The sequence below is a fragment of the Anopheles cruzii genome, chromosome 2 (assembly GCF_943734635.1).
Source record: "Anopheles cruzii chromosome 2, idAnoCruzAS_RS32_06, whole genome shotgun sequence".
Lineage (NCBI taxonomy): Eukaryota > Metazoa > Arthropoda > Insecta > Diptera > Culicidae > Anopheles > Anopheles cruzii.
The window spans coordinates 56103658-56127522 of NC_069144.1; the positions used below are offsets into that span (position 1 = coordinate 56103658).

Here is a 23865-nt window from a genome sequence, read left to right on the forward strand (position 1 = left end):
TTTGATACACTCTGGATGCTTTGGTAAGAAGCAGCTCCGGAAACTTTCCGGAAGTTCACATCTTGAAAGTTTCTTGGTCCGTTTTGGGCCAACGTCGGCACTAGTCGGCTGCTCCCTCGCCTCGCATTGGGCACGTTCGGCGGTGGGAGAGTTGAGTATGGGCTGGGTTTAGGACATGCTGATGAGCAAATAAACCCCGGCCGCCCGCAGCCATTATGCACACCGCACCGAGTGCACCGGTTCATGCTCCGTGCCGATGCTCTGTGCGAGCACGTGCGCCGCGCTCCAGGAGAAGCACCGGCCTTTTTGCTTCCCTCGCTGGGTCTCGTTGTCGCTTCTCTGCAGCGTCACGAAAAGGGTTGCCGCCACCGGAGCGCGGACCGCGTTTGGATCTGGTTTTAGTAGCATTGTCACGCTCGTCAAATGTTAGTGGCCGATATTAAATGTTTGGGCCCTGTTCGCCAAATATGCTGTGTGTGCTGTGCTGCTGGTGGGGGGACAACCACCAGTGGGAAGTGCGTCACGGCGCCGTTGGGTGTGTGGGACGCGAACCAATTTGGTGCCAATAATATGTGCCGACGACGACGACGACGGACGTCGGACGACGACGGACGTCGGACGACGACGGACGTCGGACGACGACATGTGACCTCCAACGAAAGCGGCACCTTCTGCGGTCCGCGCGTGTGGTGGGAAACAAATTAAATCATATTACTATCAGCCGATGGCGTTGGCCGCGTGGGCCACGGTTGATACGAGGCAGCTTGCAGAGAGATTAGGCTGCAACACCGGAAGGCAACGGGCGGTCGTTAGAAAAGAAGACTCTGCTCAACACAAAGTGCAACAATCTAAGCCGGTTGCTGGTACCTTGGTATTGAAAGGTGTTAGGGAAAAGATATTTGAGAATTGTGAAGCTCAATTCTCTCACGAAATCTCATAGATTTCAAGACCTTTTGAAAACCTTTTCATAGACTTTTTCGGCTTATTCCCCCAAATATCCATAAGACCCGAATGTTAAATTAGAGTTTGGCACAATCTATGTTTATTGGAGTCCTTTTCGAATTAACATCAAAAAATAGTCTGGAGGGTGTTACATGTAAATATTTCGTCAAATTTTGGCCCGGGTTTCGAATCCCGGGATCGGTTGTCACTCAACCGGCCATGGTTTCGATTTCCGATACCGGCGTGATATAGGGGGGTTGGCGCGGGGCTAACAATCCCGCCCGTAAAAAATGAAATGTTAGAGAGAGCACCAGAGATTAACATTGTCTCTGGTGCAGGCCAAGACCGCGCAGCGGTTGTAGAGCCAAATAAGAAGAAGAAGAAGATTTCGTCAAATTTTTGAAACAAAGTCAAATTTGTTTCGCGACTTTCTTGAACAAATTTGTGGAACTATTTTCATCAACAACTATCACGGAAAGAGTGCTTTCTGCCAAAAAGGCTCTACGAATTTTGTCTTTATGAAGAATCTGTTGATAGCGCTTGGACCTACAATGGCTAATGAAACAAGGTTTATAATAATTGAATAATATGTGAAAATATGAGTTTAGGAATACGATCTTTCAACATGTTGAACGATAACTCAAGGTTCTGGGAGCACTTTAACAGAATAGGCTCAATTAATCAAAACAATCTGATCAACAAGAATTCCTAACGACTGAAAGGACCCCGCATGGCGAACGCACGCTGTTTGCCAATTTCATTCCGGGAATATTTCTTAAAACAACAAAAAACAGTCACACCGAAAACCGACAGAACGCAGCAAGACTGAAACCTCAAGTACGCCGCTTGACGCTGAAACAAACTTCTGATACCACAGAACCCTCCAAAACCGAGCCGCCACACCGGGCCAAAGGACACGGTGCAGTCGGTGACTTTTCACGATGACTACCACCATGCCACCATGTGCCACACCACGGCCACTTAAAACGACGTCAAAACCCCGTCGCTTCCACGCAGACGGCAGACAATCGACCCGCGCGGAGAAAGCAATTGCATAATTAAACGCCAGCGAGCAGCGAGATTTCCCGGGAAGAAAATGCTGCGGCTCCCTGCGTGTAACGTGTGGCCGCTGACGTCTATTGTTTCGCACTTTGCACCGAAACGAAACCGAACCCCCCCAACCGGTGCTGCCACCAATTTGCGCGGGAGTCTCGCTTGCGGCGGTGGAAAATGGGTGAGTTTTCCCCGTGTTTGCCTCTCTCGCTCTCTCACGCCTTATTTTATGCAACAAACACGCATGTGACACGATTGTTTGCCGAGGTTGTCTGGCGTGCACGGTGCGGTGATAATTTCGTGCACAGAAGCTCGCGTGATTACTCAATTACAACGCACGGTTACGTTGTCGTGCCGTGATTTAAACATTGGGAAGCCACCTCATTAGAAAGGCGCGAGTGTAGCCTGAAATCCATGAGTTCCCCCCTTGGTCGGATGAATGATGGCCCGCGGTATCGCGTAATCATCGTTATGCTGCTTCGCCACTGCCACTGCTTTATCATCGGCACAGTCGATGATTTGGAGCAGGAAACCCCAAACGGAGGGACGGCCGAGGGACGGCTGGGTTCGTCGGGTGCATTAATCTTGCTCATCGGCTCATAACACACACTTTGTGGACTGGACCTGGGCGTCGGTGTCTTGTCGGTGAAAGCCATTTTTCATAGCCCCGAAACACACCTAACTTCTGTTCACTTGAAGAACGAGGTGAGACCTGCGGGACAACGGGGGGACTCCCAAAGGCTGCCGGGGGCAGTTCACTTTCACCCCCGACTCACGCCAATAGCGAATTCTTCTGTCAGCGACTGTCCTGAGAAAAGCTCCCTCACTGACCCGCGTTGCTAGCCCTGGCCACCGCCTCCAGTGTTTTCGAACAATTGGCGCTGCACCCGAAATAATCCTTCACGCGCCCCATCATCATCATCATCATCATCAGCAGCAGCAGCAGCGGCACAGTACTCTCCCACGTAGTACCTTCGTCATCGGGTTCGGGTTGCGGGGCACGCGAAAGGACATCTTGGGCGGTGTGTTAGCACTCTTCGCGCCGCACTCGGCCCTCGGTGGATCGGAAAAGCTTCATTTACATAAAAGAAATATCTGTCATGACGCACGCAATTCCCCGCGCACTCACCGGCCCGGCCTGGCCCGGCCCGGCACCGGTATCTTGAGATGATGAGAAAATTCCAAACTGACAACGGGCGCCACCGGGCGCCAAGGGCCAACCAACACACCCGAACTGTTGAAGTCTCGTGTTTACACTTGCCTGTGTCTGTGCGCGTCGCGAGGACGATCCGTTTGTGGGTGGCACAGGAAAATCAATTTGCCTGATGGACACCACAACAATTGGACCAGAGCAGCAGCAACAGCAGCAGCAGGTCGGTAGTGGGCCGAGAGGCCGACGATCAAAAGGATCATATTTTCCCGAACACCACACCACACAGCCACAGATGTCCCGTGGCCGTGTCGCCGCCGAAAAGAAGCAGACAACCCACGACACGACAGCCCGAACGAAACCGAAATCGGGCTGACGGTGAAAAAGTGTGAACAGGGAATTGATTGTCGTTAGTGGGTGCTGCGTGTGCGTCCCGGGCGCCATCTTGGAACCCTCGGGTTCGGGAGGATTCGTTCGGTTGCTTTCTTTTTTTCTGTTTCAAACACCCGGTGGCGCAGGACGAATCGATGTGGGACGAACGGCGAACAATAGGCCAACGGCACTACTGCTGCCGAAGGAATGTGCGCTGGAAACTCCGCTGATAGGTGATAGACGGTGGCATTCCGGTGCTTTCTGGCCCTCCGGATGGTTACCACGCGTGATCTCCGCCTCCGTTACACCCGAGTCCCGTGTGCGAAACCAAAGTCCGAGACGTTCGCGAGATGATTTCAAACTGTTCGAAAGAAGCACGACAAAAAAACCCAAAAACGGGATGAAGAAAAAATCCCAATGTGATTCCCAATGTCCTCGCCCCGGCTGCGTTGTCCTGCGTCAAAGAGCGCGCATTCCTCATCCGCTGGGTTGCTGGGTCGCTTGGGGCACACAGCCCTGGGCTCGAGACACTGGACCCCGGTTGATAGACAGGCCGCAGTCCAGAAAGCCCCAAGGACACATAATTCTCTGGTTCATTTTCTGCTCTTCCCCAAAAACCCGCTTACAACCACCGTCGGGTCGGCCCCGGCGGGCCGCCATCGGAGGACATTCCATGCAAACCGTGGGTCTGCTGCTGTTGCCCGGAATGTCAATTTGTGGTTAAGGATAATCGGCCGTCCGGCTGTAGCGAAACGCGAAGAAGATTGGAGAATTTTACGGGCCGATGCCGCACTCGGGAAAGTCATTCGGAAGCACGCGCCTCCTATACCAGCAGCTGTCACCTAACTAACTCCGGCGGCGGTGCCTTTTATGAAGAGCAGACCTTTCTTCCTGCAACGGACCCGACCCAACTCGGGTCGAAGAAAAGAAACCAAATGTCACGTCTCAAAAGCGCACACGGAATGACGCAGTTCCGTCTCATTTTTGGGGTCTACGACGGAGAAGCCCAGGATCCACACAACAAACAAGATAAAGATCCAGATCCTCGTTTCAGACTCGACGGCTTGGCACACAAATTGATGATGTGCCGATTCGATTGGTTCGAGAGCAGAGTCTGCCGATCTGCGACGTGGCGTTCCGCAGGTGGCCGCGCGATGCTGCTTAAGACCACGACGCGTAACACGATCCGATCCGGGTACGTGACAGTCCATAATTAATTTCGTGTCAAACACGCGAACCACGAAAGGATTCGCGCCGGGAGTAATAATGGAGATCTAGGAGATGGCCGATAAACGGCCATCGCCCGAGCCCGAGCGATGTTTTGCAATTAAATGGAGGATTTTCACCGTACGCCTATCATTTCGGGGGGCCTAAGCTTGTGGCAAGAAGGATTCCTAGCCCGAGCTTGAACAAAATGGCAGGGTTCAAGAAGCAACATTTGCCTATCGGGGCGCCGGGAGTGCTTCGGTTATGCTTCGTTAGCTGCGTGGGCTCCCCGAAGCCCTCGGGGTCCTTTTGCGCGAACCGAGTAGTAGTGCCGAAGCGGTTTTTATTCCAATCCATTACCTCAGAGAGCGCCTGATAGCTTTTGGGGCGCCGCACGCACTCTGTTTGAGAACATATCCTCACCGGGGACGGGGCCGGGGACGGGGCCGGGGACGGGGCCGGGGACGGGGCCGGGGCCGAGTGTGTTTACTTTCCGCCTCCCCCGAATGGGCGCGGATGGTTATGTGTTTTTCGAGATTGTGAACCAGCGCACCGTGTTTGTTGGGTGTAATTCACCATAACCTCTCCAAACACTAACCGATCCGGAATTAGATACCCGCCGTGGACTAGCCGGCCGGTCGAGTGGATTACCGGACGGGTCAAGTACTCGGCCGGTCGCACTGTGCCAACATTGCAAATAAAGGTATCTCTACTTCGAACGCTGGGCGCTCAGCAGCATTCGAAAGGATCGAATGGTCCCGAACGGCCCGGCCGAGTGGTCAACAACTGGCAACTACCACCAATCATCGACCACGGTTTTGAGATGATCGAGGGTAATCGAAATGAAAAAGGCGAAACCCCTTGAATGAACCTCCGCGGGAAGTCAAAAGCAGAGCAAATGGTCCGAATCGAATAACAAAAACCAAGAATCGTTCCCAATTCGGATAGCACAGCAGACTTTCTTTGAGGACTCTCTCTTCACTTACCAATCAACAAACAAACTCCAGCTCGCAGCAAAAAAACAACCCAACTCCATTCTGTCCATCCTTTCGGACCGACACTGGAGCCCGGTCATAAAATATTGGGAACAAGGCCGGCCAAAAAGGTACCACCACCGGGAAGGACATTGGACATTTTAAAGGCCAAAAGCTGAGTCCTTTTTCACCATTTGCGTGTATACCTTCCTTCTTTGAAACAAACAGGGTCTCTCTGTGCTCTGCGCTGCCCACGAAGGGACTGACGTTCCCGTTTTCGGCGTGTCCTGTCATTCGGCTGTCCCGGACTTTTAGGGAAGGTTCTTTTTTATCCACTGTTGGCTCCAGTTCTGATCCTGGGTTTTTTCTTCCCCGATGCTGAAAGCTAGAGCCAAAACACAGCGAACCCATTGAACACACGCTTCACCCTCCTAGTGGTCCGGGTAAATGGTGCAGAAAATTGAAATAAAACCCCAACACGGTGGCCGGGGCATCGGTTTCTGGGGCTTGTTTGATGGCTCTCGATTGCGGTCTAAGACAATTTCCAGGCCCGTGTGGCCTGTTTTACGTACGCCACCCACTACTGGCCACTTCCGGGGTTCAGTGCCAATCGTTAGGGGTGAGAATTATGGCAAGACACTGGGTCTTGCGCCCGCGCTAGTTGATCTTTATTAGACGAATGCTAAACCGAGCGTACTGGGGGACATATTTCGCTCCTAAAAAGGATAAGAAGACACGTGGGTCAATAAGCCCGAAATATGCGTTTGGCGCTAATATTCATCAACTACCTTGAAAAAGGAAAACGCATCAAAAGGACTTATTTTGGACTCATTTGCCCACGATCTATTTCACCATAACCCAACAGCAACCCAAACCAATCCGAAACGGACAAGTCTTCGGTAGGTTGACAAACATTTTACAATAAATCCAGTGGGGAGCACGAATCACAAAAAAACTAAACTCGAAAGCCAAACCACAAACCACGCGAAGCCGACCACTCACATGAATAAGTTAGAAACAATTCCAACTGCCAACAGCAGACGGTGCCCCTTAATCGTTCCATCAGGGGATTCCTTCCCACACGGGACCGCTTACGGGTTTTGATAGTTTTTGAACCGAAAATGTTTCATAACCCGTCGCACCGAAACAACTAAACACAATTTTCTTTGAGGTTTTCACAAGGTCCACCGACGGCTTCGATCCGTCAAAGGGAAACCGAAACGAGGCGAACCGCACACGCACATAATAAAGCCACCGGTCACACCGGGTTTCCCTACGCCACCAGGAGGAGCTGTTGATCGGGGGTCGGGTTGCTGAACACTGGCCGATGCAGTCGGACGCATAAATTCGACAGCTCACGCTGTATACATAAAAGATAGGACTGCGCGAACTTGGCGTCGACTGAATCGTTTCGTTGTTTTTTTGCCGCCGGCGAGAGCTATCGAATTATGATTCCGCGTCGACGCGCCCAGGCGTATCGTAAAGAAGCTTATGGTTGGCCCCGAGTGCAGTTTGCAGGATGCTGTCCGAGTGCTGAAGTGTCACGCACCGTGTCAGATGTCAGGCGCGTGGCGCGAAGTGCAATGTATTAATAATAAATTTGAACGTCGTTGTTGGGTTTCATTATCATTATCTCGCTACAGCTGGGGTCCTTCACGGTGGGCCGGGCCATGCAAACCAAACAAAGGAGAGAGAGTGCCAACGCATGAACACGACGCGTAGCAACAAACGCGGCGCTCGGTAATCGTAGTGCACTAGGACACTTGGCCAAGATTACCGGGTAGGTGCTGCTTTCGGGCGCTGTGAGACTATGGGTCGTCGGGCATAAGGTGGCCATAAAACGCCCCGTAAGACCTCATGGCGATAAAAGTAAGGATGTTTAAGAAGAAAGTTATGCGGCATTCGAAATGATTCAAAACACAAACTCAGTGATCGAACGATTTTCACTCTCCAAATGCGCCTAAAGTTATGCAACACACCAAACCGTTACCTTGTGTTCTCCTGTTACCTTTCCCAAACCCATTTCAATCGCTGGCGGTACGTAACAAGGAAGTTTTAAATAATAAAAACAAAACATTCCGTTGAACGCGAACGTTGTAACTGAGGAACAGTGTTTGCCTTTGGCTTTCTTATTTCGGTTGTTTCGCAAGTTTAACCCATTAGCCCACTCTGCCACAGTGCGTTTGCTGTTGCCTGGCCGGCCCGGGCTGGGACGGACGGGAGACAAACTGCGTCATATGAATGAATTATGGGCCACCATTTTCGGCCACCGGGCTCCGGGCGGCGGCGGTTCATTTTTGGCTCCCGGGCACCCTGGATCATGCGCTTCGTGTACGGCCTGCGTTACACGGTCCCCGGAAGTCGCACGACTAACGTTTTTTATGGGCCCAGCGAACGGTTTTCTTTAGCATCATTCTTTTTTTACTCTCTCTCTCTCCTCTCGACCCCGTTTGCTTTCCCACAGGAACCACCGTCGTGGTTCGGGGGTACCGAGGCCATTTTTCTTCCGACGTGTTTATGTGTGTCCTTTGACTCGTTCCCAGTGCGCGCGCGGACCTTACACCAACCGCCACCACCACCACCACCGCCATCACTCACCAGCGGCACACTTTTCTTCCGAAGGTTGGAAAAGCGTCAAGGAGCAAGTTTATCCACCACCGGAAGAAGTCGTCGTCCGTCGACGGGGACGACAACGGCGACAGCAAGCGGACGTCAGCGGGTGGAGAGGAAGCATAAAAACGGTCGCGTAAGTTTCGCGCTAATTTACGCGCTCCTTTAGCGCGCCAGCAAGGAGTTTATCTCGTCGTCCTCGCTCAGCCCACGGCCCTGCTGGGCCCTCCCTTCGTTTGTGGGTGGTTTTATGGCACGTAATGGAGGCAATTTTATTTTCTTCACGCTTCTGCTTCCCGATGGTTTCGCCGTATCTTTTCACCGCGTATTTAGTTCGGGGTACACTTTCACACCGCGCACTTTTGGTCCTGCGCATGGAGTTTTCCCTGGCCGTTTTTTTCCGCTAGATTTTTCACGACCCGCCACCGGCCTTGTGTGTGTGTGTGTGCGGTGGGATGTTTGCTGTTTGACAAGAGCAGCCTCTTGGGCGGGACACGGGACACGGGCTCAAGAGTGAGGTGAAAAACACATAAAACGGAAATATGTGTGTCCCGAGGTTAGTTGGTAGCGCCACCGTCAGCAGCACCGTCCGTCCGTCGTGCACAGCTGCATATGTCCACACGGCACCGAACCGAATGGCTTCCTTCACACACACTTATGACCACCACCCACGGCCAACCCCTTCTCACTGTCTCTCTCTTTCTCTCTCGCACACACGCTGGCCATAAAAGCGATGCTTTGCGGTTGATTGTGTATCTGCTCCGCCGGCACTTAGACTGACGGGCAATAAAGTGGTGCTCTTGGGGACAATTAACCAGCCGTTTTCTCTCTGCCTCTCTCTCTCTCTCGTGTACCTGCGGGCACGAGTTCTGAATGTTTCGAAACGAGCCCCGAAACTTCGAGCAGCCCGTAGTTTGTGCGCCAGAGAATCGGGCATTTTAGTTTCCGAAACAACCCACCATCCGGAAGTCCTTACCGACCACAGAACGTCGATAGTTGGCCGGCTTCCGCGTCGCTCGGCCCCGTCCGCCCAATGGTTAATTGTGCACTAATGTGCACTGTGTGGTGAACCAATAATGTGTTCTTTTTGCTATGCACCCAGCCACAATTGGCCACCGGGGGCTAATGGCCAAAGTTTGGCCCAACGGCTGGCAGGGCGGCAGCCTCGGTGTGCACCATCCAAAAATGCAATCAAACTGCGTGGCTCCATCCAGAACCCTGCTGCACCGTAGGTTGAATAGGTCACGTGAGTGCCTTCTAGAAGGCGTCGGTATCGAACCCTTAAAAACATCAAACTTCCCGCATGATACCTGCACAACATTTAATGTCGATTTCGATACTTCTTTGTAAACTATTCGTACCACAGGTTTCGTGCACTGAATTATCATTACATTCAATGGCGTAAGTATCAAGCGAAGAAAAGGACTCCGCGCAACCGATAACAGCGCTTTGTCGGGGGTTTGTTAAATTTAAACTTGGTCTGACAGCGACAAAGTTGAGAAAAACATGTCACAAGATTGCAAATGGCTGAGCCTTCAGGGCGTCGAATTAACATTTGTTCATGGAAAAGTTGCTTGCGAAACACGACGACGGAGCACGGCTTTTGACTGGACTTGAGATGGACCGCAAGTTGGCGAACAAAGTAGAACTTTATGTTTCGATACGTGAACACGTGCAATGCAATGGCCAATGGGTCCCCTTAATAACAATCGCAATCGAGGCGAAAGTTGAAATGATTATCCTTGAAGAGATTCAAATCTTCACAACTTCGCCCAAACTTCATTTTTATGCGTCCCAAAAAAAAAAAAAAAGGACGCACAAAGCAACGCAAATCTTGGGTTTCCCTTTTCTAGCGAAATAAAAGAAAAACACAAAACAAATGTTAATTTGCTGTGAACACATTCACATTGCCCTTTTGCTCGCTTTGCACTCGACGCCGAGTCCGCCGAATCGTGCCCTGGAAAGTGTTCGTTAATTTTTGCTTCACTTTCACCGGCCATCGCCCGATTCCGATTGGCCCGGGGAGGGCTCAACCGACCACCGTCCGTTCCGATTCAAATGACGTGCGCGCGGTCGACGCTGGGGCCAGAAATTTCTTCATTTACCAGAATTGTTTCAAGTGCCCGTTAAACACAACGAACGGCCCCGTTTTCGGAGTTGCAGTGGACCGTCGCGGTTTCCCGACGACGGCAGTGTGTGTGTGTGTGGGAAAGGATTCAGCAGACCGAAGCCTTTGTGCGACCGACCCTGATCCTTTTGAGCTTCTGAAGCATGTCTGGGAACAAACAGTGGCCAGCAGCAGCAGTGCTCCTTACAGACGCCACCGGCAGCGTTTGTAGGACACGAACAGACGGCATGAACGCAAAAGACCCCGCTCGCAAGACGACACGGCTACATCGTGGCCGTGGTGCGCTGGACATCGGAAGGGTTGCGCGACGCCGAGAGTTGATCCCCGCAGAAACAGGATAAAGGACCTCGGCACCATAAAACGGATTCGCCAGTCGTAATGATTCACAGCGGCGAAGAACGCTTCTTCCACTCGCGTGTTGTCAAAATGTAAATCTGCCTTGAAGCGAGCGCGACTCCTTGAGGCGAGGACAGAGTCAACCCGTCGGTGGCATTTGCCTCTAAGCGCATTGTTTGTCGCTGTCGCTGTTGTTGCCTAACAATCGTTGGCTTTTGCACTTTCCAAACCCACGACGACGACGACGACGACCGAGCGAGCTGCTCCAGGTTGCTGGAGCCATATTAAATACCAACAACCGGCTCCGGGTGGCCCACGCGGAGCGGCCCACGTCGGAGTACTCGGAGCGGAGTATTTGGCATACTTCATTATGAATTTCATTCACCAACAACAGCGACCGAGGGAACCGAAAACCGAAATAGCAAAAACATTGGCGCACCAAACCCACACACACAGGGCCGGAACCAAAAAAGAACTCCATTCTTCACTTTGCGGCCAAAACCTCAGCCAAATTGTTGAAGCAAACATTCGCTGTGATTCGTCGCTGCGCCGCCGTCGGAGGTCCTGGGACCGCTCCGGGCTCCGGATGCCGGGGTTTTTCCAGTATTTTCCAAAATCCCCCCCGACGACGACGACGACGACGACGACGGGGAAGATTAAAAGGATAATGGAATGAAGTATTGAAGCGGAGTGAAATTCTTCGAAAGCCTACGGCCCGTCCTCCAGAAGGTCCTCCTCCAGAAGGTGGGGCAATCAGGACTCGAGGGCCCCGAAATCTGTGCCCCGGTCGACTCGAGAAGCTCCGGCTGGGGATTAAATTCTTCCCATCAGTGAGGAGTCCCGCTCTGCAGTCGGTTGGGCGCCAAGCTGGCCGGGGATGACTCCGGTCGCTGGAGCGGAGATTTTTTCGCAAATTGGATCTTATGTTATTGTTCCTAGTTGGGAACTAATTTGTGATACCGATGAGGCCGCCACTGCCACCAGTGAGAGACTGATCGAGACCATCCATCAGCGGGGGATGGACAGCCGGACCGGACCGGACCGGACCCGGAAGCATCATCTCGCGTAAGCCCCAGGTTTTGAAATTCCCAATTTGCGTTTGCTTTGAACACAATTTGTGCTACATTTTTTGGACCCTCCGAGGAGGTGTTATTGCAAAAAAGGAATCTCAGATACGGACTTATGGCTGATGAAGCCATTTATCAATGGGACAGTTCTCGAATACGTATCGCGCGGTGCAAAGTGTAGCCATAGATAACACAAAAACGTCCCATTTGTTTTGGAAACTATTTTCAAAAATATATCTCAATGAAAAGAAAATAAAGCAAAGTTTTGATGACGCCTTCTCGGGGAGCGCAGCATTGGAACTCAACTTTCAATCATTCAATCTGCTAAATTAATTGAAAAGATTTTCATAAAAGCATTGGCTTATTTATGCCTTTTAAACTCTAACTTATTCTGCTTATTAATTATTTTTTTGTTCAAAATCCTCCTTTTTGTTAGTGAGAAACTTTGTTATTAGCGCCCAATTTGAAAGCTCAGTTTCTCATTTTGTAGTCTGGAGGGCTTCGTCCCGAATGTAACCCAGAGCCGAGGCTATGATTAACAAGCGCCTTCTAATCTTACATTAATTATCAGCATAAGTTTAGCGATTCTGAAGCCAACGGTAATAGTTTAGCACAAAACAGCATAAAACTATTTATCCTGCCCTCCTGAGACCCTCCCTCCTGGGTGAGCACAGTGGCAGTTTACAAAACTTCCCACCGCAAACATCGCTGGGCAGGGCATTTATTTTCGCTATAGAGGAATTCAATATTTAGTTACTTAAGATTATCTTTCTCTCGCTCTCCGGGGCTCGGATAATAAACTTCATTCGCTCCATCCATAGCAGACGCGAGCTCGCACGCGCGCGCGCCACTAGAGTCCTGAAGTTTATTTTAAATCCTATTGTGGAAACTTGGTCCTCCTGCGGAATAAAAGGACATCCGGACGGACGGACAGACACAACACCCCAACACACCGCCGCCAACGACACAAAACAAACTGTAAAAGCATGCGCTGCAAGTGGTGCTTTCGGAGTGGCGAAGGCTCTTCTGGTAACGGCGGTGGCGAGAAAGTAATTGTTTGCATTGTGCGCGCACACACACAGCCGGGCCGGACAAAATCAATACGATTCCCGTTTCCGGTCGGACAACTTGAAAGTCCCGTGGCCGTGTGGTAGGTGGTTTAGGGTTTCCATTTTTCATTGCCGGCAACAAACACTTTGCTGCTTCGTTAATGAGTTCTCCTTGGCTTGGGCCACCGGATAAGAAAGCCGGGCCGGGAAAAATTATAGCCAGAAAATTTTGTTTGATTTTCTGCAGCCGTGCGGTCCCGGTTTGTGGGAGGCGGACAGAGAGGATCGGTTTTTGGGAACGATATTTTTCTTTCCTTTCGATTCGCATTTCTTCGCGTGCCGTAGTGCCGGATCGCAAGGATCTTCCAGCACACCGTGTCAACAGCGCTGAAAGCATGTCCGCTTTCTTCGGATGCACTCCCGGCGAGGCCTGGTGTTTGCACTGCATCCGGCGCCTCCGTGCGAGCGCATCTTGGAGCGCCTGAGAATGACGTTTGGGGCGGAACAGAACGGACGGACAAATGCCAGAAGTCGACAGGACGACGATGGAAAATGATGCTCAGCTTGGGCTCCGAGTGGGCTCCGGGCTTTTATCCTGTGGTCCTTCTTCTTGTGCCATCCGAGCTGGCAGCAGCATGTGCTTGTGTGTGTGTGGTGCTGCTGTTCTCATACATTTTTGACGTCACAAGCAGCCGTCCGGGAGCCGTGGAGCGGAGCTCTCTTTGCCTCTGGGCGAGTCCCACTGTCCACTAGCTACTGTAGCGGCATCTTTGCGCCGGAGTCGCGAGAAAAATCATAAAAACGGCCCACAAACACACACAGCGACGACTCTCGACAGTCGCTTTCTTTTCGTTTGCTTCAGAAGAGGCCAAACGTCTTACACGCACGGTGGATGCGCTAAATTGCTTCTTAAAGCGGCCGCCAACGTTTAGAGCAACCCGCCTTGGACACGGGATAATGAGCACTTTCTGTGCGTTCTGTGTTCGGTGTGTTTCTAACATAATAAAAACACCCGGCCAGCGCGCCAGGAACAGTTAGTTAGCCCGTACATCATTATCAGACACATAAAACGCGGGTCGTACTACGCGGCGTTGCTCCCATAACACGCCAATGGAGTCGCTGCTCCCTCTGCAAGGACGAATGGAGCGTATGAGGTTTGTTTAATTTGCAGTCGCACGTGACGGGGGCGACAGTTGAATAAATAACACCGACGAGGATGAAGCCGAGACGGAACCGGAACGCGGGTTCCGCGCCTTCACGCTAATCATATACCGAGAGAGGCGGCGCGCTTCTCGTTAGGCCTGGCCGTGTCCTGGCCGTTTTTATTCTTCGCCACCGCCAGCTCGCAGGATGCGCGGTGAGCATGTGAAATTAGCAAAACCGACGGCGCTGCATGCATTCCTTTTTATCTCATTCGGTTTTTCTTTCCTTCGTCGAAAACATGTCTTGATGTTGCCGGATGCCGGTCGGCGGTCGTGAAGAAAAGGTGCCGGACGGAGACACCGGCGACCGCCTCCTGGCACATCATCTCACACATCGGCCAAAGTGTTTTATGTTTTTTCAAGAGGCGAAACTTTTCTTTCAGTTGATTATACTCTCATTAGGAGCTGCAGCTGAAGTTCGCCCGGTGCACGCTAACGCACCGAGAGACAGCGCCATTCTGTAAATTTTAATGCATTCACGCTCTTGATGTTGACGTTTCTAGCTTTTAACCTGCTTCTGCCATGCCTCGCCGAGTGCCACGGTGAGTGTGTTGTGTACGAAATAAAAGTTAGAGGATCTTGCGTCTTTATTGCGCCAGCAACTCGCAACATCGTTACCGAAACTTTCCAACCGAACGCGTCCGGCACAAAAAGAAAGAAAACAAGGCTTCCGTTGTGGCCGGAACGGTTCAAAGTTTCACCCATCCGAACACAGCATCACGGTGGCCATATGCTATGGCCGTTATGTGCGTGCTCGTCAAACGCGCTTAAGGAGCTTGCAACTTTGTCAGGAATTCCGCTGGACAAGCAGCGCCACCGTGAACTCCGCCAATAAAATCGCCATCAATCGGGACATGAGTGAGCGAGCGAGCGAGAGGGAGAGAAGAGAGAGAAGAAAACCGATATTTCTCATCCGACGCCCGATGGCGCGTGGCAATAAAACGCATCCGTTGGGTATTATCATTATTATTACAATTTTAATGTCACTTTTTATCCTCTCTCGGAGCGCGCACACAATTTACGTCCAACCGTTAACCGTGTGTGTGTGTGAGAGAGACACGGCCAATGAAAGTCCTGGCGTTATTGAAAAACTTTGACATTTTCCACCGATAACCCCACCATATGCGCCCACTCGGAAGTGCGTCAGCATCGTTCAAGGACATCACGTGATGCGCAATTGACTCTCTATTTTAAACAAATTTTCTTCATCGATCGAAAACCAATAAATACATATTCGCCCCCCCAGCAACTAAAAGCTCCGAGCACGGTGATCGAAATTTCCCCCAACGGATCGAAAAAAGAAATTTCCCACGGCAAAAAGATGAAAGGGACTCGGGGCGCAAAGCAAACCACCGCGCCACGCGCCGGGCACGTTTGGGGTTTATTGAGAGCGTGGAAAATTAGACCAAAGCCGCTTACACAACACCAAATACGGGTGTGGTGCGTTGACAGGAAGGAACAGGAAGGAAAGTGGAAAAGAAAAGGGACCCCAAAAGGAGCCCAGGAGAACCGAAATTCCACAATCCATCCATCCCGTTATCCTTATCCGGGAATTAATGCTCCCTTTTTTCCCCCGCCGGCTCCGGCTTCGGACGGGTGGGTCCGCTTTTTTATGTTCATCCAAAAGTGTGTGTGTGTGTGTGTGTGTGTGGGGTCGAGCCGTCTACTTACGGGCGTAAAACATGATTAGGGTGTGCCCCGTCTCGGGCGGGGGCCGGGAGAAAATTTTCCCATCGTTATCGTTAGCTCATTAGGCCGTCGTGTTTTTCACGGAAAATGGACTCCTTTTTTTCGTTCGGCACTCCGAGAGCACTGGCGATGGCCCCGTCCCGCCGGCCATCAGCCTGATCCTCACGAAGCTGATGACGACAATGATGAGCATCATAACGCGAAGGACCACGGCGGCGGCGACGACGACGACGATGATGATGTTGATGGCGCTGAAGGGGCGCACTCCTTCATTATTGCAGTCCATATTTTACTCGCCCGCTTTTCCGCGCACCGTTCGGGAGGAACAATTTTCCTTCGTTTTAGAAATGGAAACGAGCGAAGGGTGGTCGGAGGAAAATGAAGTGTCGATTAAATTTCGAACGTGCCCCTTCTTCGAGGAGGACCAACAACCGGCATACGGAATCGGGCTCCCCGTTTTGGTAGCGAACTCGTAATTATTACCAACAATCGGGGGCATTTCGTTAGCTCCGGTGGCCAATAGAAATTTATTTTATACCAAACCCGGGAACCGGAGCACCCAAACGCGGGTTGGCGCGGGTAGACGCTATTAATGGACTTGTTGAATTAGTAATCGATGGCCAACATTTACCCGAAAAATCCGCCGAACTGGTCCGATTTTATCCGAGGACACAGCAGGGCCGCACTAAACGGTCGGGTAAGTTTTCCATCCCACCGGCGAGCCGGCGACCAAAAATGCACTGACCAAGTTTTGTCCGGGGTAAATCCCTACGCTCCGCTAAATCCCTACGCTCCCGACTCACTCACTCTCGCGCGGGATGCGGATCAGCAGCAGCAGCAGCCGGACTCCGCCCATACGAAGGCACGGGCACGAACTACAAATCCCCTTAGTCCGATAACGATAAATTGCATCGTTTGGCCGGCCATGCACCGGATCCGGATCGGGAACCGGATGATGTTCCTCTTCCCGGCACGGCAGTTTAGTAGTGTCCGAAAGGAAGCGCACCGCTCGGTCGGATGGGCGGACGATTCAGCAGGATTCGCCGTGGCCCATTGCATTCCACGTCACGTAGAGAAGATCGCTATCTTATTTCGGTGCCCTCCCCAGCAGGGAACCGTGCCCGAAAAAGCTTTCCATCATGGCGACTCTCCCATCCAGGGTAGCTCTACAATGCTGCAGTGGCCACATTCGTCGTCGGGTCCGGACCGCTAATGCGGCGTGTTTGCATTACATCTTTGTTGACCAACGGATGACAAGATTACCGGTAAAAGATTGTGTGGCAACCCAAAGAAAAAAAACCTAACCCGGAGTCCGGAACGATGCGCCCCCGACAGAAGAGAGCAGATGAAGCTGCTGGGAAGAACTTTTGGAGATTTTGGCCGAAGCCGGGGGCCGAACAACGGTTTCTCGAACCGGAAAACACGTTTATGCTGAAACCGTTTATCAGTGCCGGCCGCGACGAGACAAATTGCACCCAATCATATCTGCCCGGCCCGCAGAAAAGGCCAAATGCAGCGCTTTCTAAAATTGACCCTAACGAGCAATAAGCAGAATGCTTCTCCGAGGACGATCCTTTTCGCAGAAAAAAAACGTGCCCAAAATGTAATGTCATTTAAAGTTTTGGAACAAAAATTGGCCAAACGCGCTGACTGGAAAATGGAGACCGTGGCACCGCGAAAAGACCAATGGGAAACCTCTGCCATGGTTTTCCACGGAAAAACCGATCATTTAAATTGTAATTGCCCACCCAAATAATTACCCTGCTAACGATCGAATTATTGGCCCTCACAACGCAGCCAGTCGGTGAGCCGCGAGGATGCCGCGGCTGCCAGTAATGGGTCGGCTCTGCCTGCTGATGAACCTTCCTTCCGTTTCCAGTCGATTAGCGTTCGATTTTCGTCGACCGCCCGTCGACTTCTGCCGGAGTCCGCCGAAGCGAACGGAGCAGTTTGAACCACGGATTCTAACCGACCGACTCGAGGCAGCTAATTGGAAGTGGCAACTTTCGCCGGTGTTTGTGGATTACGAGTAATCATAACACAAGTGCTGAGCACACTTCCGGAAGCAAGTTGAAGTCGGCATCGATCGGTCGGTTCCAAATCTGATAGCCCCAGAGCCTGGCGATGTAAAGTCTATTCCGTTCCGTGGAATACCGTGCACCGGAAGCAAAGTCCAGAGAGCCTGACTTCCCGCTAGAACTGGTTTTCTATTTTAACGAAGAACGAATCTCTGTCGTGACGCACGTGTAGCGGGGCGGACTTAAGGCTTCCGGGAGCAGCACGAAGCCCATAAATCCTACCTTCGAACCGACTGGTCAGCCGCTGGGCACGCTTCCGGACACATTGCGGGCCGGGTTTTCTACATTCTCGGACGCAATGGGTTCGATCCCCAAGCCCAGCAAAAGGCCCCTTATTCTGACCACACAACGCTCTGTTCCGTTTTATTTTTTCTCTCTCGTTGCAGAAGAAAGTTTGGTTCGGAAAATTAATTCAATTTTGCATTTTGCACATACCAACCGTCGCCGGATCGATGCCTTTGGCGTGTGTATCGTCCCGTGGTCCGTAAAAGGATAACGAGGTCCGAGCTTCCAATACAAAAAAATATTGTAAACCGGCGTAAGCTCTAACGAGCTGCCCCATCGGGTGGCGCGATCGATGGTGGAAAATTGGGAAAAATCTGGATCGATGGCCACACCGGCCGACGGTCGACGTTTCACAGGTCGCATCAAAGCATAAACAAGATCGAAACTAATTTCCTCCGTTGCCCTTATGCGGTGCGCACCTTCCAGTTTTGAATAATCGAAACGAACCGGAACGAATCAGATTTTCTTTTCCAACTTCCCTTAAGTAGCTTCAATGGTACTTTAGTTTGCTAATTGAACCGTTCGATGTTTGCCACACGTTACCTAAGATTACGCCCGAAATTGGATTACCAAATAAATGTATTTATTTACATTTTCGTATAATTCCGAAGTGAAATTACGGCCATATCCTGTGGATATGAAGCAAGATCTGGGGCCAAAAATGGCCAATAAAAATGTTAATGTTGCCTTTGATGCCACAACGGTGACACTAGTGAGCACATTAATTAGATCGGATGCTGTTAATAAGCCTTTCCCTGGGGTTAAGCTCTAACCAAACACATATGTTGGGCTATTATCATAACTTTATGGCATTCGATAACAGTCGAAAGTTCCGAACCTCGCACAAGGCCAACCCATAAACCGTATTGTATCGGCGTCGTGCAAAACCGGTCCGAAAGTCCGAAATTTAGTTTAACAGTCAATCTGTGGAAAATTTGTCACGCTAGTTAGTTTGCCGGTTGGTCGGGTGCTGCCGAAAACGCCGACCGAAATAATCAGATCCCGCTCCGCTCGGTGGCCGTATCTCGCCCGCCCGGAGCACTGCTGCGCCACGGATCGTTGATTACGTCCGTCGCTGCCGGTGCTAATCTTATGCAAAAAAGGTCATCCCATTTTCGGGCCGGACCGGCAAGCTGCGCTAACTGTGGCCCGTTGTCGGTGCGAAAAGTTTAACTTTGGCCGGCTCGTCGGGTGGCTCCGTGGACCAACGCCACCGACGACACTCGCGGTCCGCTCTCTGCTCGGCGAGCATAATTAGCTTGTTTCATTATCAGAACAAATATTTCATAAGATAATTACACTGTTAATTATGTGCGCCGCGCCGTGTAGCAGAGACCGCAGCCACCGCCGTGACCCGCCGCCCCGGTGGTGGGCAGATCAAAAAGAGAGCGAGGGAGTGAGCAAGAACGAGATAGATAATCGAAAAATACAACGAAGCAAAGTGAACAACAAATCGCATCGGCACCCACACCAAGAGTCAAGATGAGCCCCGGCGAGCCCTGTCAAGGCCAGTCAGAGTCACACGGTGGGCCGCGGCGAGAGGGCGAAAAGTTGTAGCATAACTTCATCCACAGCAGGACGACGTGCACCCGGACACAAGATGGCAGAAACTTTTGCCGCCGACAATTTAGAGTGGCTTCGTATCGGTCTCTCTCTCTCTCTCTCTGGAGCGTGGCTAAGCCATCGAGTGTCGTGTGCTAAGCTTGGGCTGACGCACCCGGATGGATGGCAGCCGCTGGGCTGGGCTGGACTGACCGAACAGAGAAGATGGCAGTCTGAAGTCTAATTTTCCTTTTCCGCCCGAAGTTTCGCTTGTCCGCGCTCTGTAACAGGCCGCACTTACCAACGTGACGGCAGCCGGATTGGCCGGAGATTTAATGGGTTTTAAGTTATTTTTTTATGTCACACGACGCGTCACGACCGGCACAGGAAACCCACCCGGACCGGAACCGAATGGTAAACTAATTTCTTACTCTACAATAATCACCAACCACCAGGAAAGGGACACCAGAAAAAGCCCAGGTCTGTGCCGGGACCGGGAAAGGAAAGAAAGTGACACTACTGAGTGCGGTCGGTCGGTCGGTAAGTCGACTCGACACCGTCCGTTCGGGTGACGATTCCATTACACAAAATGGCGCCGGCGATGCAGACTTCTCTATCTATGCGGCGGCCCTTCTTGCTTCTTGGAGATAGTGTGACAATGTCGTCATCTGCAGTAACCGGCACACGGCACACACTCTGCAGCAGTGCCCAGTAATGGAAGCGCCAACAATGCCGGGAGAATTTTAATGACGGCCCCGAGAGGTGGAAAGGTGCAAACGATAGCCGGCGCACGGAGGACGGAGTGAGTTTGTGCCCGGCGTGGCGTGTCCTACCTCGCTCGGTGGTGGCTTTGCAGTCAACATTAAGGGCATCGATTGCAATTCTCGGCGCGCATCAGCATGCAAACGGGGACTTACCTAGAAAGATAGACAAGAATGTAGAAGTTAATGGAAACGGTCACGGCGTGAATGTGCAGCACAAGAAAGAGGCCAGCAGCGATTAGAAACGCAGAAACCCACCAGCACCACGGTGAAGATTAGTGTTAAAGCAAATGAAAAATCAAATTATTGACCCATCAGGAAGCTCCAAGGACAGTTCCGTCCCTGCACTTGAGTTATAAGCTTCCCGGGCTGTTCCTCGAATTACTGGGCCCTAAGATGGAAAAATGGACTTGAAATGGAAAACCATCTTCCTGGGAAGGGCGCTCCAGTCCTGGCCTGGCCGACGTCAGGGTCGACGACAAAATAAAACGATTAGTAGCCCGAGGCCCGGGGATCGATCGATACGGTCCAGACGACGGCGAGCGACACCAAGAACGAGCGCCGTAGAGGAACTTTTCTCCGAAAGCTCCGGCACTGGGCAAAACGGGAGGACGTCGCCTTCGGGCGACTGTAACCTCTTACGCGACGCGAGAGTTACTGGGTGAGTTTCCCGGCGCAGTGGCGACGGGTTTATCGTTTAATAAAATAAATCTTACGACATGGCCACCGAGTCAACGTCGAGAAACCCGGGTAGCTTTCCACAAGAATTAGAACTTGCTGCTGCCAACGACACTCTTTGGTGCACCCCAAAAACGAGACCTAAATCAAACTTATTTATGATGTTCCCTGGTTTATGGCCACCAAAACTATTGAACGGAAATCGACACGAGCAGTCCCGTTACTCCATCACCCAAAGATAGAGTTCTTGCGCCGAGCTTTCGGGCAAATTTGAATCCAGACAGTCCAGCCGAGACTGACTTCGAGTCAAGTCGTGTCAGCGTGTGGAAACGTCTTCATACGCGAACAAAATGAGAAAAGTTCGGTTCGGTTCGGAACGCTGCGATTCGATCGTAACGGGTGGCCCACGCCACGAATGCCAATGATTGACTTGCATTCCCGGGAGCCATGATGATGCACGCCCGAGCCCGAGAATAGCTCAATCTGGACCGGCGCATCGTGTCAAACGGACGGAAAACCTATTTCAAGTTGTAAAACATGAATCCCATTACCGGGGACTACGGGGCGTGGAGTCGGCGTGTGCCGACGGGCAAATCAGCCAAATCAGCATTGGACGACTGTTTTGGAACTCCCCGACCGGGGCCACCTTTCCGCCAACTCCGCCTACTCCAAGTGCCCCCGAAGTCGGCGAACGTCAACTCGCTCCCCGGGACTTGGGTTGAAGGTTGTCAAAAGTTTTACGAGTTTTCTTTGCCATGTTTACAACTCTACCGAAGGGGAACCGAAAAAAGCTCAGCTCCTAAAAACCGGCTTACTCCCCAGCAGGGACGGGGTCCAGTATTGCTGCCCTACCTCGCGGGTTGGCATGTTTATTTACCACCCATACGAAAGTACCGTCCGCCCGGTTTCACTCCTGGCTCAATATTTACGATAATTTATCGGCAAAAATAACTCAACGAACTGAAATTCTGGACACAGCCACCACTCTCCGCGAGCTTTCTGGAGGTCCGTGGTCCGTGTGCCACTTTTTCTTTCTCGACAGGGCGCCCCTCATTTGCAACTTCGATTCGTCGTCGTCGGACTTTGTTTACCAACGCGAAACGGCGCACATCAAATCGAGCAGTCGGCGAGGGGTCCTCGTGAACTGTACGCGGGAAAAAGTCGACGACGAATGGCCACCGACCGTCTTACAACCACCCTCGACCACGGGCCCGGCGTGGTCCTGGAGAACTGGAAAATATTGCGCGCCCCACATTAAAGCGAGCGACTCGTAAACATCCCTCTCAAGGACTCGCGAAGCCATATGCATACATCAGACCGAATGGCGGTGGTGGCCGGGCGACCGGGCTTCATCGGGGAAGAGAATTTACCGTCTTGGTTTTAGCAAAGCAGCCAAACAGGACGTCCAAAAACACAAAATGGTTCCGCCCAACGGCAAAAGCAATAACAAAAAATCCGAAATCCAGACCCCAGGACGGATGGTGCTGTGGCTCGCGTTAACCCTCGTCCCTCACCATGGGCTGGGTTGTTTGTTTTTAATTTGATTTTTATTAGCGTCGATAAAACATGCGCCGCGGCCATTTTAGAGACGATGCCCAGGCCCAGAGAGGCCCGGCATCAGCAGCGACATACGGCTGTCTATCCTTCGGCTTTCGGGCTTTAAAGTGTTGCGGCAAGTGCTGTTTTTCTGCCCCCCCGGGACCAGAAAGTCGGCCGTCGGCCGAGGGCGTCCTTCAGGGAGTCCTTAGGTCCTCCTTGAACTCTCCTCCGCGGGCGATGCGCGATTTCGGCTGTCCCGAATGTGACCGAATCAATTAGCCGAAGAACAACAGAGCTCCGCAGTTGGTCAGCAACGAAGCGCAACAACTCAATGTTTATACATTCATTGCCAGTACTGTACATTCTGTAGACACATTGAGGGCCATACTTCTTGAGAAACTCCCGCACCAGAGGCCTGGCATCGTTGGACAAACATTCCCATAATGGATTGTTGATCATAATTAATCGGGTCACGATCACACACCTTCGAGAAAACGAAAGTAACACACGGCGTCTCCTCGGGAACGGCTATTTCTGGAGCATGGAATCGCTATTTATATCGCACAGCGAAAAGGCGGTCACCATTCGCCGGGACGGACGGAATTAGCCGCAAACCAATTGCTAACGCTCAACCCGACATCATAAACTATTTACTAACGATGGGCGCTGCTCGGTAGGTGCACACACACACAGGGCGCCCACACTGGACACCTGGTGCGGGCTACACGGCTGCATGGACTATTTTTCATACACCCAACCGTCGCGTCCCACATGTCGCCATCCTCTTGCGAAGCCTGTCATCGGGCCGCATAAACGATGGTGTGAACACATGACACGCTCACCGCTCCGGTCCTAGTTCCGGTCGGTGTACCTTTTTGCTCCCGTCCCTACACACACGGAACGGAACCACCACGTTCTGAATCGGGTGTTCGTCGGGCTCGTCCAAAGGAACTCTTGGGGCTGCGCCTCAGAACTCGGCGTGTTCTTTCGAGGCGAATAATTGACGGCGGCCACGCCCGACGAACCCGCTGCTTGAGTAAAGCGATTCCGTTTCGACTCCATTCTAACATCACGGGATAGAAAAAAATGGGAACGACAGGCCATCCTCCTGAAGGAAACACTATCACTCGCCCGAAGAAGATCCCAGGGCGAGAGGGACTTCTCTCGCTCGACAGCTTTTAGGCGACCGGAGCATACATTAGCA

General features: G+C 51.8%; 1 protein-coding gene across 3 annotated transcripts in view; it reads right to left on the reverse strand.

Annotated features, from left to right (window-relative positions):
- The window catches only part of LOC128267762 (protein alan shepard), a 140479-nt gene that overhangs the window by 93045 nt on the left and 23569 nt on the right, over nt 1-23865 (reverse strand). The window lies entirely within an intron of this gene.